Here is a 15,137-nt window from a genome sequence, read left to right on the forward strand (position 1 = left end):
ATTGCCTGTTAGGTTGAAAGAATATATTTAATAAGAAGTTAATATTTCAATCTGATTACTTAAATAATATATGTCAATAACGATTATTATTGATGAAACACAATATTTTAATCAATAAATTATCAAAACTTGTAAAAAATGACACAAAATAAAGTTTTAAATGATTAATGACTCACCATATATTTTTCAAGGTAATCCATAGATATGTTTTAGAGCACTGTGGAGGTTATCCGTTTTCAAACTGCACAACCACAAAACATTTCACTAAAATCAACAAATCACAGTTCACCATTTTGATGTTTTAGCGGACGCACTTTTTCACGAATTGCTCACGCGAATTTATCGCAAAAGTAATTTTCCGTAAATTAGATTTATGTAATATTTTAGGTTACGTGCGTCGACGGCGACGTAGATTATCTGTGTCAAAAACGTCAATTAACAATTTTAAGCGAACGCATCCAAATCGAAGTTTTTAATTTCCCAATTTTCTCACTGTCACTCTGCCGCCATTTTCCGTGTTTTCCCGCGCGCACATCTGTCAGTGTTTGACGTTCGAATGCAGGACAATACAAACTAGTAGTCTACACCGAGGCGGACCTTAATTGTAATCAACTGTAAACAGTGGGAATTATTATTAATAATAAAAAAGGAGTTTCGATTTACCAATAATGGCTTAAGTGGTCGAATAACGGAGTGGCTGATGGAGGGACGCGGAGCTAGATTGGCTCTTCGTGTAGGAGGCACTGTTGGCTGGTGGCTGATGGCTGGTGGCTGGTGGAAGGCGCTGTTGGGGATAGGTACTTGTTTGGGACTATATGCAGTTTTAATAGTAATTGTACAAATTGTTAATGCCCTAGATTGATTGGGATCAAACGTCGGGCTGCGGCGCGTTATAGAGGTCCTGCATTCATATTGTTTTGAAATATTGCTTTCATACTTTCACACTTTGTACATGGATTAATAATATGGTCGCAATGTTGTAAACAAATGCAAGAATCAATATAAAAAACAATGAATAAAGCACTTAAAGTAACATTAAATTTCAATAATATAAATATACTAGAACCACAGATTTATATAGAATAACAAAAATGCTTAATTTAGATTAATTAATTTACACAAAAAGGGTAAAGATGATATTTAAGATGAAAAATAATAAAATGAAGACAAATATTAAATTTGATTTTAACTACAATACACATAAAATAAATACAAGAGCGTCAAATAATTTAACTTGCGAACAACCTAGAACTAATAGAAAAATAAACAGTTTTGTGTATACAGCAATAAATTTTTACAATTACAATATAAAAATACACGTTAAAAAAAATAAAACAGTTCTTACAGCCCGTGTGACGAGTGCTATGTGATGTTTTTTTTTATCAACTTTTCATTGAAACTATTGTGTTATAATATATTATATCCCCTCATACCAACACTTTTGCTGATTGGGAATATTTCGTACAAATAAAATATGTAATGTAATGTAATATGTAAAGTTAAAAAAACGATGAATTTTGTCATAACTAAATCAAATGTAATAATAAGTTGGTGCATCGAAAATTCAAATCTCTATTATTATTTTTTAAATATTTTTATCATTGCGTATTAAATTGTTGCTAGTCAAAAATATTTGTTGAATCTAATTTTTATTTTTTAAACATCTTTAAACCATTCTTAAATTATTTTTAATCTTCTTCATCTCTCGCTATTGACAATTCTTGATGGAATTCTATTAAAGTTAGGCAATAATTTATATTTTATATTATGATGGAGGCAGAAAACGAGGAAGACCGAGAAAGACATGGCACGATCAAGTCCATCAAACACTTGAAGATGGACATGTCAAAAGTAGGAATAATCGACGTGCGTGCATGAGAAGATGTATGAATGTAGAGGAAGCGAGGTCTGTATGCCAAGATAGAGTGTTATGGCGTTCTATCCTCTCTGCCTACCCCTACGGAGAAACGGCGTGATGGTTTGTTTGAACAATAGTTTTTTTTTTAAACGAAGGTTTATTTTATTGGTAAGAAAATTTCCGACACGGCACACCACACAACGTCCCTGCCCCGGTCCAATTTGATCCTGTCCTAAATGTGTCTAATGAAGCTAAACAAGAGACAATCAGCCCGTTCATTATATTAGGAGCTCACAACTCCATTTGGTCGCACTTTTCTTCCAGACTCGAGAGGGTGAACAGCCACTACAACCCGCGACACCCCTTCACAAATTCCCGAATCTAAAACAAACCATCACGCCGTTTCCCCTAAGGGCTAGCATATGCAAAAATTTAGAGAAGACAGAACGCCACATCTTATTCTTAGTGGTGAGGGTCAGTGCTATGCAAGCTCCTGACGTCACTGCGACCTGTAAAGATCTATTGTGACGTGTCTCCGTGAATAGTTCTCGCCCTCCAAGCCCAGGTCAATTAAGAGCCTGGCTACTGTGTGGAAGGCGAGAGTTTACGTTTTGCTAAATCTCCCCCTCCAAGATCAAATCCGTAAAGTATCGGGTAGGTAGGGGGCGAGGTCTTTAACACTTTGAGCACCGGCCGAATACACTTGGAATTTACCCTATGCCCGGCCTATTTTTGAGAAATTTCATGCTTTGTGAAGGGTTTCTTAAAAGTGTCATAATTGGACGTATACATGCAGAAAAGATCCAACTCACTTTGGATCTCTTTTGAATTTATTGTAAAAATCGATAGAGAATATCTTATTTATATTTAAACAAAAAAAATTCATCCGGTTAGACAAACACTTACGTAGTAATTCAATTTTAAAACATGGTCTACAGTGCAATACTAGAATTTTACATTTTTCACAAAAATTCCAATGATATTTGGTCTTAATGTAGTTGAAAAATGTTTTCGTATAAAAGATATGTAAAATAAGTTTTTGCATCAACGTCTACTTCATATAATTACATAAAACTGATCATCTTACCTTCATATATGGATAGTGGAGCTAGGTAGAAGTAAAATGGATTGTCTCATTCGCCCATACCAATGCTGAATCAACTGCTCCACAACTGTATGGCTTATGTTAGGTTTTTGTGGTTTTCATTGTGTGTTTTGTAATATAAATAATATAGACGTATATATGTAAATACCTTGTTTTTAAAACTGTCTGAATATTTGTTAATTATGTTTGTTTTTTAAGTGAGTCTTCTTTGTTTATTCTCAAATGTAATAAAAAAAAACTAAATTGTTAAGTGTCCTCGGCACGGGAAACCCCAGTGAGGTCACATTATTTTTATTATTAATTTATAGTTTGTAAGCGAAAAATATGAATAAATAAAATAAAATAAATATAACAAAAATGATCAAGATTTGCTTATAATTCTTAATTATCCCTGGATGCGCTTCCAATGAAGTGCTCTATGCCCAATTAGGTGTGTAAATTAATGATATAAGATGATAAATTACAAATACATTTGTATGTCTGCATAGACGGACAAATAAATAAAAAAAAATGCATATTTCATGGATATAATGACGTGTCTATTAACTAATTATTCATAATAAATCCAATATAATAATAAAAATATTGTTTTTTTAACAAAAAAATACAATTTCTACATACATACTTAGGTAATAGATTTTTCTGGATTTTGTCTAGTCTGCCTAACTAGGTACAACCTGTATTAAGGCAGGCATTTTTATGCAAAATAAACAATAACATGACTACCTACTACCTACTACCTACTACCTACTACCTACTACCTACTACCTACTACCTACTACCTATTAGTTAATTTAATATAGAGCTGTACAATATTGATTTATACTATTCATTATTTTAGACGGTTTTTGAGTAAATTTTCCGATTTTTATCTATACAAACCGAGTAGCCAAATTTTACAAAATGTAATCAATATTATGTATCTTTTTTGGGTGATACCGTGTATGTTGGATTTGATCCGACGTTTCGGCTACCATTGCAGGAGCCATCTTCAGGGAAAACTGTGTGTTTTATAGAGAAATGTATGTGTTTATGTACCTACTAGTAATTTGTACCGTGTCACAGTCAGCAGTAGGCACATTTCTAGTTTTGTAGGAAAGAATAATTATGTTTATGTACTAGTAATTTGTACTGTGTCGCAGCCGGCAGTAGGCACATTTCTATTCGTTTTTTGTGATAACGTCGGATCAAATCCAACATACACGGTATCACCCAAAAAAGATACATAATATTGATAACAGTGACCGTGAAAACCTTCGCACCTATTTTACAAAATGTAGTTTGAACTTTTTTTGCATTTAAAAATTTTAAAATCTGTTTAAGCAAAAATGATCCAGTTCCATAAATAGGCATATAACTCGTAAATGAAATGTTAATTTAGAACAAACGAAACACCATTAGCAAGAAAAATACTATTTCCATCATTAACAATAATTTTTCAGATCAAGTAGTTATCTGTGATTTTATACTAGGGTGATCTTATATTTCCTTAAAAATATCTCAACACTGTAATTTGACAGTTGGATCTTTTCTGCATATATACGTCCAATTATGAAAATACTGGGTTAAATCAATCGAATCTTCTCATATTTATTGTAAACAATTTAATGAGTCATTTTTGTATGACAGTTTTGCCACTATTGGTCTTTATGGAGAGCCACATTGCAATGTTCGCACAATTGGTTATGTTTTTTATGATTATTTTAGTTTATATTGCTTATAATGTTAATGATAATTAGGTTCATTAGATAAATTACGTTTTTATTTTGTTATTATGTTAGCTTTGTTAAATAACTAATTTCAGGCATGCTTATTGTAAAATGTTTCCCTCGGCACGGAACACCCCAGTGAGGGAACATTATTCTGTATAAAAAAAAACAAACATCGTAAAAGTATGAATAATAAATATTCAGGGTCTCACTCCATTTATTGTGCTTTGTATCCCGGTCCCGTGTTTTCACGTGGTTTACCAGCAGCGAAAAAGTACAAATAAAAGTCACTAAATGTCAATAAAATGCACTTTTTAGACAGCTGGTAAACCACGTGAAAATACGGGACCGGGACGCAACGGGTGGTTATATAATTACGTGTTTACACGGCTCCGGGATACAAAGTGTTAACATTCTCAGGTTTTACCAGTGGTCCCCCGAGGATGAGGCTCCTTTTATGATGTAAATCATCACATTCACATATAATATGCATAGGTGTTTCCTTATCTGCACTGCAGAACCTACATCTAGAAGTTACGGAAAGGTTCGTTCTAGCGCGGTGTTTGTTCAATCTGCAGTGCCCTGGGCGGGCTCTAGTGATAACCCTCACTTGATTTCGCCTGAGCTTCATTAGATCAAAAGCAAAACTCTGCGCGTACCCTTTAGTAAAAAGCATGGAAAGAACAGATATACACATTATTAAAAAAATATTTAAAAATGCATTCGGTAAATAAATCATGTTTTCGTAATATAAGCATATGTTAATTTAGTTTTCCTTTACTTTTTTTTCATGTTCATGTCATACCATATATATATTTATGCTATTAACTTTTTAATAATTAAAAAAGGAATGGCTTACGCTCAAACGCTGAAGTCTTTGTGGTTTGTGGGTATTTTTTCCAATTCATGTTATAGCTTAATTTTAAGATGTATTTTTCTAAAGTGTATTTTTTTAATTATATATCTTTGTAAATAATATGTGTATGGAAAAAAAAACAAAATTAAAAAATAACAGCAACCGTGAAAATCCACGCACCTATTTAATATTTCACTATTCATTTTTTTTCCTCTAATAAAGAGAATAATGATGACTAAATCACAGCATGCTAATTTTATGAATATTCACTTAATTTAATTAACATATTTCGATTGTTGCGAACTCCTGGATTAAAAAAACATTAATATACCAATACGTAGAACTAGACAAAATGGTCAATATTATTGTCACCCTTCTCAAACCAACTATCTTTGTCACTCGCCAATACCGCGTATACACAGACTAGGAAACGAATGTACCTCTCATATCGACATTTTTAACTCGAGTCTCTGTGAATTCAAATCATCGTTTTGTAAATATTTTATGATTTTCTATAGTAATTATATATAATTATTTGCAAAAGCTACTCATGCTAATAATCTGGTGTTCATTTTTATTTTTTATTTTTTTAAAAGTTTTATTCATTTTAACAAATTGGTAACATACATAATTGTATTTTTGCTCCCGCAAAGCCGAAGCTTGTCTGCGGGTTATATTACTTTTAAAAAAAAATTATAAGTAAGTTATAAGCAATTTATAAGTAGTTAATAATAAATGAAGAATAAAATATATTTATATGCACACTTACTGTTTAATAATTTTTAAACTATTTATTTTATATTTTGTATATCTTTTGTATGCTGACATACATACATGCATAGAATAAAGAATAGTCCAGAAACCGCATACGCACATCAAACAGAAGGCGACTCAACTACTCATAAATGAGTAGGTTTACGTTTCTTCTTCTTTGTAGACGTCGCTCAGTACGCAACTCCTGATTTGAAATCAACTATGCCGTGTTGTGTCCTTTTAAAGTGAAGAAATACTGCTAGGATCTTAAAGAAACAGGATGCAATCACATTTCATGTGTAATTAGCTAATGAATGTGTATATAACAAATGCATTACTTAAAAATGAAAATTATTTTTCCATCTGTCAGATTGTCAAAAAAACAAAATGGAAACTTCGTTAGTGTTGCCAGGGTAGTAATTTTTTTTACCCTACTTTGCTCATCTAATGAGAGAATCAATGAAAATTTAATCTCGAATTAAACAACTCTGTGGTGGACGTTTGACCGACATTATCTTCAAAACATCAAATATTATTTGACATGATATAAAAATATCCGTTTCACGTCAAATAAAATTTGTTTTATATTTTAAGTTCAAGGTTAATTAATTCAATTACTCTTATTAAATGCCCCTTTACTTATCTACTCTGTTGAGTCATTCAATGTTTCCGCGTGCACAATAAAATTTTAGAGAAATTAACAAATTGCTTTTTTTTACCTTACATTTGTGTTATGGTTATATTCTTTGCGATCTGGTAATATAACCCGGTGACTTCAAGTATGCGCGCGGCGAAAGTGTGTCTAAGTGGGGGAATTATTGGACACAGTTCAATGTATTCAAATATGATTCTACGCTCCTTCTGGACTATTCTTAATTCGATGCATACATGTTTATATATAAATATTTCTTGTTATTTTTCTTTTAATACCCATGTTTTCATATTGTTTTTAAACTTTTGTGTATCTAACTAACTCATTATTTTGTATATTTTATATTGTAAAAGGCACTTGTGCCGTATAATAAATAAATAAATAATATTACGAGTACTCTGATGGAGAATGTGTATAGACTGATTGTACGGATTATGTTTGTACACAGTTTACCTGGAAGATGGCTCCTGTAATGGTAGCCGAAACGTCGGAACAAATCCAACACACACGGTATCACCCAAAAAAGAAACATATTGATAACAGTGACCCTAAAAACCTTCACACCTTTTTATGTTTCCAATGTTTTTATATTCTGTATTCAATTTATGTAAAAATTACCTTTATTTTCCCAAGATAAATAAAACAGTAAAAATGCACTCAACCATAATGTAAGCCGATAGTAGGTAATGTGAACTAACCAACATTTCTGTAATCTAAAATTCAAAACCGTTTTTTTCTTGGTTCTTTATGTCCTAAACTTAAAAATATCAGGACAATGAATAAATTATCAGAAAAAGCTCACAGACTCAAACTAAGTAAACCAAAGTATTGATCATTTTGTGTATAAGTTCACTTGACCTGTGCCTCGATTATGAACGCTATCTTCACCTGTAAATATCGAGACGGTATACTTAACTTCTGTACTATCTGTATCTTACCTCGGTATGTTCTACCTACTTGCCATATCGACATCATATGATCGAAACAAGCCAATGGAATGACCGCAAACAATTAGTCCGCGTTCCTTACGTCAATAACACTTAAAATAGTTCTCGTTTATATTTTAAATAGGCTTCTGTAATAAAAAGTGCTCACTTCAAAGCGATTATAAATTTTGATAAATCCCAATTCAAGCAAAAAATGCTCGATTGAACATGAATTTTGCATGACTTTTGGAAATCACCTAGACGGTACGCTTAACGATCGTCTGTATGTATCTACCAATCGACTACAAAGCCGGCTCTTATAACGTCTCGATACATGCACTCTGAAAGATAGTAAAACATATGGAAAAATATAATAACTAAATTATTTTTTTAGAGTGGTAACTTTCTGACGCATATAATCTGTGTCTGGCGCCTAGGTACTCTTATTTGTTAATAGGAGAGAACCTAGCGACATTATTTCCACATCTAGGCGTTCGTTTTATTAAAGTGACAGTTATGTCGGAATATAATTCGACTTCAAAACTTACTTATTTCTCTCTTATATTTTTAATAGGCTCTTAAGAAAAAAAGTTCCAACCTCAAAACGATTAAAAATTTTGATAAATCATAATTAAAGGAAAAATTGCTCGGCGGAACAAATTTTTACATCAAAACTTGATGGGGTATCGATAGTGTACCTTTATAGTCGGTCGGAAGACTTTTATCTTCAACTATGACGTCATACTGAAGCTATGTCATTTTAGAGCGTAGATATGTGTACCGTGACGTATGCTTCCCCTTGTTTCATATAGATGTACCTACCCAAAACTTGAAGGCGGGGGGTCGGTAGTATATACATATATATATAATAGGTTCTATTCCCGATATGGTTTATATGAAAAAAAAAAAAAACTTTTTTTTTTTTTTATAAATTTACCCAAATATTTAATTTTGAGGGCCATTTTCAACGAGTTGCAAATAACTCACTACTAGAAAATGGGAATCAAGTTGGGGTAGAGTGGGATTCGAACCACGGGCCTTTGATCCGTGAGTCCGAGACACTAGCCACGGGACCACAACCCGATTAAAAGGGTGTTTTTACACTAGCATATTTCATAGTCCCTGGACTGGTACCTGAAGCGTAAGACTGATCATCTTACCTTCATGTAAAAAAAATGATCAAGATACGCTGCGGTTGGTGTACTTATGCGGCGCCCTATGCACCATACGGTGCGGAAAGGGAAATGACAATGATAGAATGATAATGTTTTCTTTTAATAAATAAAAATAATTATTCCAATATTTAAGTTTTACAAATATTTGTAGACAAAAGATTGAATTTCACCCCCCAGGGAGTCAATATGATTAACAAATTATAACAGGGATAGAGAATGCCTTAAATAAGGAAAATGGAAGTCTAGGCATTTACAGGACTTATGACCTGTCACTGGCTGGTTTAAGCGACCACTTTTTCACACTTTAAATGCCTAAACTTCCACAATCCCTTCTTTAAGGTGATTCTAAACGAAAATGTGAAACTAAATATTCCTAGATGGCGTTTTTATCATCGAAAAATGCAATTTCAACGTTTATTTTCAATGGAAATTTTACAAAACTTGGTTTGCGAAGACTTGTATCAAATACGAAAGGAAGCAGAACTCAGTAATTCTAACAAAATAAACAATGACACAATGCCCCTAAACATTCAAAGGATTCGCCCAATACAACGTTAGCAGTAGATCGTATTATTTACGCGTAAGCTAAAAATACTAGACACTGAAGTACATAAGCATCATTTTTTCAATTGACTTTAATAAGGAAGTCGGCCAACGCGTCGCGACGGTCATGTCCGTCCATTAATGATACCCACAACTGAACGCAGTTATACAGAAAGCAGACAGTTCACAATTTTGAATAAAATGATACATTCAATCCTATTTTTTTCCATTATAAACTATGATTAACTACTAATGACCTAAGCCGCACAATATTTTTCAGTCTACACTCACTTAGAAGGTTGCAATTTTTTTTACCCATTAACACTTTGAGTATCGGCAGAATACGCATAGAATTTACCCCGTGCCCGGCCCACTTTTGTGAAAATCATGCTTTGTGAAGGGTTTCTTAAAAGTGACGTAATTATGAAAATACTGGATTAAATCGATTGAAACTTCTCATATTTATTTAAAACAATTAAATAAATCATTTTTGTTTGATAGTTTTGCCAACATTGGCTTTTATAGAGAGCACATTGCAATGTTCGCACATATACAGTGTCACACTCTTTTTTTGTGCTTTGTATCCTTGAGCCGTGTAAACACGTGATTTTTATAACCTTGCGTTGTGACCCGGTCACGTAATTTACCAGCTGCGAAAAAGTTCTAATAAAAGTCACTAGATGTCAATAAAATGCACTTTTTTAGACAGCTGGTAAACCACGTGAAAACACGGGACCGGGACGCAACGCGTGGTTATATAATCACGTGTTTACACGGCTCCGGGATACAAAGTGTTAATACTAAATGCACTCTTGTACAAGCATTACTACTACCCATTCTAGATTACGCTGATGTTTCCATGACTGATTTAAGCTGTGAGCAACTCGATAAACTTGAACGACTTCAGGAATACACGCATAAGGTACATTTTTGGTCTTAGGAAATATGACCACGTTTCTGATTATCGTAGGTAACTGAAATGGCTCAAAATTAGACAGCGGAGAGACTATCACTCCCTCTCACTTCTATTCAATGTACTACATAGTCCTAACGCTCCTATGTACCTGCTTGAAAAATTTCAACGCTTATCAGTTCACGGTTCACGGCTCTTCGTTCTAATTCTCAAGGCACTCTCTTAGTACCCATCCACAATTCCTCTTTCTTCTCTAACTCATATAGTGTCCATGCGGCTCGACTGTGGAATCATCTCCCATCCACCATCAAAGATGTTACTACATTATCTACATTATCACCCAAAAAAGATACATAATATTGATAACAGTGACCGTGAAAACCTTCGCACCTATTTACAATATCTATGTTTAAATCACGTCTGACTTTCCTCTTTTTTCCCATTGAGTAATAGTTTTGATTTAAGGTAATTTATAAACAAATACGTTTATTTTTATGCTTATATATTTTTTGCTTTTTTATCTTTATTTTCTTTTGAATAAGTTCCGTAACTTTAATTATTAAAATAAAACTTTTATTTTATTGGTTGGTTGGAAAAAATTGCCATCTTAAAAAGTTAAATAAATTAATTCATTAATTAAAAAAATAATGTGACCTCACTGGGGTTACACACGTGTCGAGGGCACTTAACAATGTACTTTTTAAAAAAAATATTTTTACATGTGAGAATAAACAAAGAAGACTTAATAAACAGAGATAGTAAACAAAATTTTCAAACAGTCTTAAACACTACGTATTTGTGTTTATCATTTATTTACATCTATATTGTTTATATTACAAAACGCACAATAAAATAACAAAAACATAACATAAGCTATACATTTGTGGAGCAGTTGATTCAATATTGGTTTAGGCAAATGAGACAATCCATTTTATTTCTACCTAGCTCCACTATCCATTTTTTTATAGCTTTATTCAGCATTTTCCCATAACTAATTGTTTTAATAGATAGTGGAAGTAGGTTATAGATTTTAATTGAATAGTTCTCAAAATCCCTTTGTTCGAAAGTGGTATTAGTTTGTATTTTTTAAAGTTATCTTTGTGTTGAGGATAAAGTAATTATATTATTTGTATGTGATGGATTGTAGGGGTTTTGTCTTTCATTTTAGTAAGAATGGTTTTGTATCTGTAAGTGAGCATTGTTTGAGCGTATAATTGCTTTGGTGTCATAAGTTGTGATTTGTAGAATATTTCTTTAGTAGATGTATGTATCGGTACTCTTGAGTATTATTTTAATTATGGAAGTTTGTGCAACAAATACACTATTTAAAACTGTGTCACTCGCACCACCCCATCCCATAGTCTGTGTACTAAAAAGTTTCTAACCTTAACAGGGAAATATCACTTTTTTTTCATTTTTTTAAGTAATAAAGGTCTATGAAGTACTGTCAAGTAAAAAAAAAAAATTTCTGATTATTACTACATAGCAAAAAAATACTTGTAAACTTGTAATTTTGAATTCCAGCAAAAACGTTCATTCCATTGGCCACGCCCCTAATACGTCACGATTCATGTTTATTTGTTCCTGGCCATTAAATTTTATTTAGAACATTATCACGAATCTTGACGTCACAAAAACCAAGGCCAAACACGTCGCGTTTTTCTCGCAACGTATTTTTATTAAATTTATTTTTTACATTTATGTATAAAAACATTTCTCCCCAATTTCCATTTTTATTTCGCAAATACAATTCACCATTCTTAATCCATTTTATATGTTTTTATAGGTATTCTTCGTGTGTGATATATCCCTATTTTCAAGTTCTTTCTTTCTTTTATTATTCAGTTAATTAACAAAACATGTTTCTGTACTTTGACCGAAAGCCGTATTCAGAAAACAAATTGCTTTATAATACCTACCTAATATTACTTTTCTCTCGAATATTCACATAAATGTTTTTTTGTTTCATAGAATTATATCATACAGTGATTCTCAATATATTTAAAAGTATGTATATAAAGACATTGTTAAATGGTATAAAGATAGAGTTGTTATTGATACCGGTGATGGTATTCTGAATCTTTTCTTTCCCCTGGAAAGCGATTAATTTGGGGATTTTTATTTTTTGCGTGCACCTAAACTTTGCTTCATTTATGGCCACACTAATGATTAAACGTCAAACAAATAAAAATAAATAAAAATAGTTCATTGGTGAAAAATCGGCGTTTACTATGAAAATAATACAATATATTGCATTTGAAAAATAGTAAGGAGTATCTAATACAAAAAAGTGAAAATTAAATTACAATTATTATGGCCACTGCTTTTTTTGACATTTGGCTTGTCAACCGCCGGCTAAATGCAATAAATATCATGATAAATAATAAATAAAAATAGCAGTTTTCAATATTTTCGTAATTTATTAGAAGGATTATCCGTCGCGAAACGTAAATATTTTGACATTTAATATTAGGTGTTCACGTATGTTCAACATACGGACTAGAAACCATGTCTGTAACACAAAAAAGTAGCCAGAAATTAAAATGCACGCAACGATCCATGGAAAGACAGAAGCTCGGTGTATGTCTAAAGCTAGGGTTTCCTAGGACAGCGGTGCCCGTATTTTAACGGCCGTAGTGAACGGTGATGCAGTGGACAGCCGTCGTAAAGGTGATTAGAGAGTGGTTTCCTAGGAAAACGGTGTTAAATGGTGTTGATAACACCGTTTTCCTAGAAAACCACACTCTAGTCACCTTTACGACGGCTGTCCACTGCATCACCGTTCACTACGGCCGTTAAAATACGGGCACCGCTGTCCTAGGAAACCCTAGCTTAAGAGACAGTAAGAAATGAAGAAAAAAGGCGCCGAACCGGAGTCGTGGATATCATGGATCGTGCAGCGAAATTGAAATGGCAGTGGGCAGGACACTTGGCGAGGCAAAATGATGGCAGGTGGACACCCATAATAATAAAGTGGAGACCGTGGGCAAACAAAAGAAGTGTTGGAAGGCCACAGAAAATATGGGTCGACGACATTGCCTCTATTGCCGGTAAAACGTGGATGATGAAAGCGGGTGATAGGAAGGAATGGAGACGTTTGGAAGAAGCCACCATCCAGCAGTGGAGAGAACAATGCTGAAGAAGAAGAAGAAGTTCACGTATGCTCCATTGTGATGGCGAATACGATTAACAACCGTGGTGAGAAATTGTTATCACGTCGTTTATTAGCACGTCGATAGTTATTTTTGATTGAGGTACTGGAGTAGTTCTAAAAAATATTATCATTATATTGAAATAGTCCCCATTGAGAAGCCCTGGTTTCTAGTAGAGAGGCGGAGGAATGCGTCACTCCGGCCATCATTACCAATTGAGTCCAATTGATGAGAAAACCCCTCTGAGATGAAAACTGCTGGTTCATTAATTGGAGTTAAATGGATCAATTGAAATACTTGCGCGCCGACTCATAAACAGTTATGATTATTTTTTTATCGAGATAGTACAAAGTAAATAAGAATGTTCTATTAGAAAATCGGAAAATCGGTAGTTTGTTTTAATTTTTTTTTTAGTTGTAATATTTTAACTATTTATTACTTATTTAAAATTAAAAGGAATAAACCGTGAAGCCTTTCTGTGTCTGCTAACTTCCTATTGTAATCGGAACCTAGGGATGGTATTCCTAACGCTCTCGCGGCCGTAGAAAAACCATTTATCTCGTGTATTTATGTTCGAAAGAAAAATATTAAGGAAGATATTTGGTGCTGTCAACCAAAACGGAGTGTGGAGGTTTAATCGTGAATTAGAGGCACTGTATGGCGAACCCAACATTGCACAATTCATCAAAATAAAAAGATTACAATGGTTGGGCCATGTGCACAGAATGAATAATAACCGCGCCCCAAAAAAGATTCTTTATCTCACTCCGGAAGGCAGACGAAGCAGAGGCAGACCAAAATTAAGATGGCTGGATAATGTGGAAAGTGGCATTAGAGCTATTGGCCTGACGAACTGGAGAAGAGCCGCGGGGTGCAGGGACGAATGGAGACAAATTCTGGAGGAGGCCAGGGCCCACAACGGGCTGTAGCGCCACTGATGATGATGATTTATATACAAAATACATGCGATAAAGTGTTTTCTACGGCCGCGAGAGTGGTTCAGAATAGCGCCTTAGGCAAAGAGACGGATACGTCTCGAAACCGGTAGACATAAAAAGGTTGATAAGTGGTTATATACTAATATTTACGAACATTTATTGAAATTTTTGACCACAAAGTTAATGATTTAAATAATAATTTTAAAAAATGTCTCGTGTTGTAGTGGTCTGCGCGTTTGCCTACCACGAAAGAGGTCTCGGGTTCAATTACCGGCATGTTTGAGATGAATTTTTTTTTTTTTTAATGTTGTTTTTACATTACAATATTTCATAGTCCCTGGACTTGCTCCTGAAGCGTAGGACTAATCGTCTTACTTTCGTGGAACAAAATATGACCAAAATAAGCAGCGATTGGTGTACCGATGTAGTGCCCTATGCACCATTAGGTGTGGAAAGGGGAATGATGATGAAAACAAAACGCATTTAAAAATGTTTAAAAAATCATGATAATGATCGGCGCAGTGTTCCATCAACCCACATGTTGATCCTTTGACACA

Source organism: Micrasema longulum, unplaced genomic scaffold (assembly GCF_059751315.1).
Source record: "Micrasema longulum isolate JH-2025_06_02 unplaced genomic scaffold, ASM5975131v1 h1tg000469l, whole genome shotgun sequence".
Classification (NCBI taxonomy): Eukaryota; Metazoa; Arthropoda; class Insecta; order Trichoptera; family Brachycentridae; genus Micrasema; species Micrasema longulum.